This window comes from Pediculus humanus, genomic scaffold (assembly GCF_000006295.1).
Source record: "Pediculus humanus corporis 1103172108316 genomic scaffold, whole genome shotgun sequence".
NCBI lineage: Eukaryota > Metazoa > Arthropoda > Insecta > Psocodea > Pediculidae > Pediculus > Pediculus humanus.
Window position 1 is genome coordinate 95,351 of NW_002987885.1, and position 4,659 is coordinate 100,009.

Genomic DNA, 4,659 nt, shown 5'->3' on the forward strand with positions numbered 1-4,659 from the left:
CTTTTCTAGTTTTTTATATTCATTCTCCAATCAGTCAGTCAGTCAATCAGTCAATCATTCTTCAGACTTTATTTGTTGTTTTAAATAAAACAATAATAATTAATAATAAAATTAATCATTCTTTGAATGAAAACAATTCGTTTCTTCATCGTATTAAGAATAATAATAATAATTAGTAAATTTATCATCACACTTATTAACTTTAGTTATTGAAAATTTTTTTTTTTATTTTTAAGTTGGCACCAATGATGACCGCAACGATAATTCATCATTGCCAACTTGAAATTTTAAATTTTAATACCGTTCAAACCTATTAAAAAAAAATCGTCGCAAAAATTTTTCATTCTTTTCTTTTTTTTTATATTTCTGAAGAAGGAAAAGAATAAACGTGGCAGAAGAAATTTTGAAATTATTACCGGGAAAAAAATTTTTTAAAATATAAATTTTTCGAAAAAACAAGTTAAATTTACTATTAAAACGGGGAGAAAGACTGAGAAAAAAAAATTTCAGTGGGAGAATGGGTGTGGGGGGAGGAATTAGTGGAAGGAGAAAGAATTGATGCCTTTCATTAAAACAGCAGCAACATATGTCGGGGAGAAAGGAAAAAAAAAAATTTTTGTTTTTTTTTTTCGTTTTTCGTCAGTATCGCTACTGACTCATTGAATTAATTTTTAGCCATCAATCTAATTTAAATATAAAATGTAAGGTGCTTAGTTTTATGCCACATATGGCACAAATCACTAATAATAATAATAATAATAATAGGAAAAAAACACGGTAATATTATCATCAATATTGTCGGGGATATTGAATTCATCTTGATTTCGACCTGACACGTCAAGTGCATCCATTATTGCATGTACGGATGCAAATGAATTCGGTCATGCATGCACGCTTAAGACCCTTGAATCGGGAAGGGGAGGGGGAGAGAGAGGGGAGAAAACAGGGGAGGGAAGAGAGTAAGGAAGGGAGGTTCACCCAACCACCCGCCCACCTGTTCACCTACCTAACAGTACCCGACAGCACCCGTCGACCGAAAATTTTTTTTGTTCCTTCACTTCCATCCCTGCCACGTGAGGAAGAAGGGAAGGGGAGAGGAGAGGGGAAAAGGGAGCTGGTGTCGATTGTAGTGTCGGTAAAAACGGCGGTGAAAATTTAAATATTGTTTATGACTTTCGTTTATAACTTTTGCCGTCTTAAAAACGTCTAAGAATTTTAAAATCCACGCCTACCAACTTCTATTAAATAAAAAAAAAAAAAAAAGAAATAAAGAATAGAAAGAGGGATGAAAAAAAAGCAGAAGAAATAATTAACAGTTTGGGAAAAGGAAGAAGGAGAAGGAAGGAGGGAGGGGGTCTAATCTAACTAACAAACGTGTTTTTAACAAACGTAAAAAAAAAAAACGTAAAACATAAAAATGACTAATTAATAAATAAATTAAAATAAATTAAATCGTTTGTTTTAATTACGTACATAAATATTTATTAATAAGTTTTTAGCTGTTGTAGTAATAATAATAATAAACGTTATAAATTTTATTTATTACGTTTTATTTTTACACATTTTATTACCCATTTTATTGATTTATTGATTTTTTTTTTTTTAATGTACCGTTGAATGTTTAATAATATTTATTATTTATTAAAAAATTATAAATAAATAAATAAACTAATAAATAATTATTAAACCGCGAAACATTTTTTTTTTCAAAAATCATTTAAAAATAGAAAGAAAAAAAAAGCGCGCGTACACTACCCATCCTACCTCCTACCTCTTCTATCGCCGATCGAAAAAACCTCCTAATTTTCTCTCTGCGGTTTGAGTTTTTTTTCCAACAAAGCGGGGGGGGAAGACATTAGTAAACCGTGACGAATTACAGATCATTTTACGCGGCGTAATTTTATTAAATATCGACGCGTCACGAATTTAGAAAAAACGTGCGTGATTTTGATAAATAAATAAAAAATCGATGGTAATCAAAATTAAAAAAAAAAAAAATATCCGCGTTGTCGGTCGCATATGGATAAAAAAAAATTAAATTGAGGGAAATGTTTGTTGTTTGATCGATAGGTAACAAACACCTGTTAATTGTTTTTTAAAATCTTACATATGGCGTACTACATACGCACACTCACTCACGCACAAACACACGCATGATTAAATTTAATAAAAAATCAAAAAAATTATCATTTTTTCCCTTCGCACCCTTATACCGCCGGTAGATGGAGGGGAGGGGAGGAATTAATTTTTTGTCGTTTACCTGAAATTTATATCACGTTAACCTTACACGCACAAAAAAAATCCACATGTCAAAATTGTTGTTGTTTGTTTTTTCAAAACGTCATCATAAAATTTATTTGATTGACCCATCTAAAACAATAATAATAATAATAATAATAATAATGATTTCTTATTATTGTTTTTTTGTAAAACCGATGAAAAATCAATAAAAAAAAAATTCTTTTTCGAACGTTTTTAAATAAAAAAAAAATTATTTGTGGGGGACCCCGTAGGAGACCGACGTTTTCTTTTTTTTGTTTTGTTTTGGTTGTTTGTTGTTATGTATTTTTACAACAATCGGATCGTTAATTTTATACATTTTTTTTCTTTTTAAAAAAATAAATTATTTTAAATGTCTTTTACCGCTTTCGAGGGGGGGGGGTTTCATTTTTTTTTATCGTTTTTGCTGTCGTTTAAAAAAAAAAAATTCCGAACGAGTTAGTCAGAGTTTCGGTTCACCAAATACTAAAAATAAATTTTTTTTTTTTGTTATAAACGCCGCCGCCCCCCTCCTTCGTTTGTAAAAATTGTTTTCCCTATTTTGTTTTACGTTATTATTATTATTATTATTATTAATATTTTGCATTTTAAAACGAAATGTCATCATCACGGTTACGATTGTTAAATATTATTATTATGATTATTATTATCAGATGGCCTACGCCCTACGAAAACGTGTCGAAATGAACCTGATAACCTAGAAACCTACGACACAAACTCCATAGTTTGTCTTAAACGATTACAAACGGTCGTCGAGGCGCCGTGGCTTAGTTGGTTAAAGCGCCTGTCTAGTAAACAGGAGATCGGGGGTTCGAATCCCCCCGGTGCCTTCTTCGCCCGGGATATTTATCCTGCCGTGAAAACAATAATTTTTTTTTTCTTTCTTCACGACTAAGTGTCGTGTCATTAGTTAATTTCTTTTATATTAATATTAATTCATTCGATTGTTTTTATTCTTTTAAATTTATTCGGTGTCGATTAATTCGCGACGATTGAATCTCGATTAATTAATTTAAAAAAAAAAGAAATTTGATTTTCACACGGTTTAAAATTTTTAATTAAATAAAATCTAGTTATAAAATAATAATTTATAGCGCTATAACGTATAGATCGATTTCACGGTTAAACACTCTTTAATTAAATCAAGGAAGGGAGGAAAAAAAAAAGAAATTTTTTTTTATTATAAACGAAACTTTTCAAATGGAATCAGGTGGATGATGTGGTGTCGAAAATGGTGAGAAAGCCGGTAAAGAAAAAATCCGTTAAGATCTTAAAAAAAGGAGAAGGGGGAAAGGAATGAAATGAGGTGAGGAGGGGATTCTCCCCATCGGATAAATAAAAAATAAAAATAAAAATTTTATTTATGAAATCGATTTGGAAAAATATTTTTTTTTGGAAAAACCGGAAGACGGAATACACTATCAACTATGACCAGATGCTCGTTGGTTTTTTTTTTTTTTTATTCCCCTAACGGAAAATGCTTTTAAACTAAATTTTGGTATCATCATAATATCTGTCGAATGTAAAAAGAAGAAGAAGAAAAAAAATGGCGTGAGATTCAATCATTTTCCGGTATTAAAAAAAAAAAAAAAGGCACTAAAAAAAGTTTTTCAATTTCTTTAAGTAGCTTTTCTCGCGTACTTATAAACGGCTTTTAAAAAATTATTGTCAACTATACAGAAGAAAGAGAGAGAGAGAGAGAGTGAGAGAGGTGAAATGAAAAAAAAAAAGAAAAAAAAAAAAAAGTAGAATTAATAAAATTTAATTCCCCGACAAATAGTCACTATCGCGGAAGGAAACGGAGAAAAAAAAGAATAAAATAATGATGATGATAATAATAAAAGTTAAAAAAAAAAGGATAAAATAATTAAATTTTCCTTTTTTTTTGCGTAAAAAAAAGGTTTGCTGTGTAATAATGATGATGATTATAAGGTTAAAAAAAAAAATTATTACGGCCTTTTTTTTGTAACGGAAAATCCACGACCACGTCGTCTACCGGGTTAATTACATGATAAAGAAGGGAAACGTCTGATTAACGAGAAAAGACCAGATCAGAGAGAAAGAGAGAGAGAGAGGTCGTAGTCGTAGTCGTACACAGAATCCTGTGGGGATAAGATGAATTAAGGGAAAAATATTTTTTTTTTTTTTTTAAATATATTTAATAAGTTCTTTTAAGGATATCCGGTTCCAAACCCAAGAGATTTCCGGTATATGAAAAAAAAAAACCTACACAAACCGAATAAGAATTTTTTTTTGTTTTTCATCCCTCGTAAAATAATAAATATTAATATTTGTTAACGTAAAAAAAAAAAAAAAATCAAAATTACAGGTTGTTGTTGTTGTTTCGTAAACCGGATATAAAATTTGTTCAGATGAATA

General features: G+C 29.7%; 1 non-coding gene across 1 annotated transcript; it reads left to right on the top strand.

The window, feature by feature from the left end:
* The first annotated feature begins 3,036 nt into the window (after positions 1 to 3,036).
* On the top strand, positions 3,037 to 3,110 carry Phum_PHUM598180. Its single transcript has one exon. It is a non-coding gene; the product is annotated as a tRNA-Thr (tRNA).
* Positions 3,111 to 4,659: the final 1,549 nt, after the last annotated feature.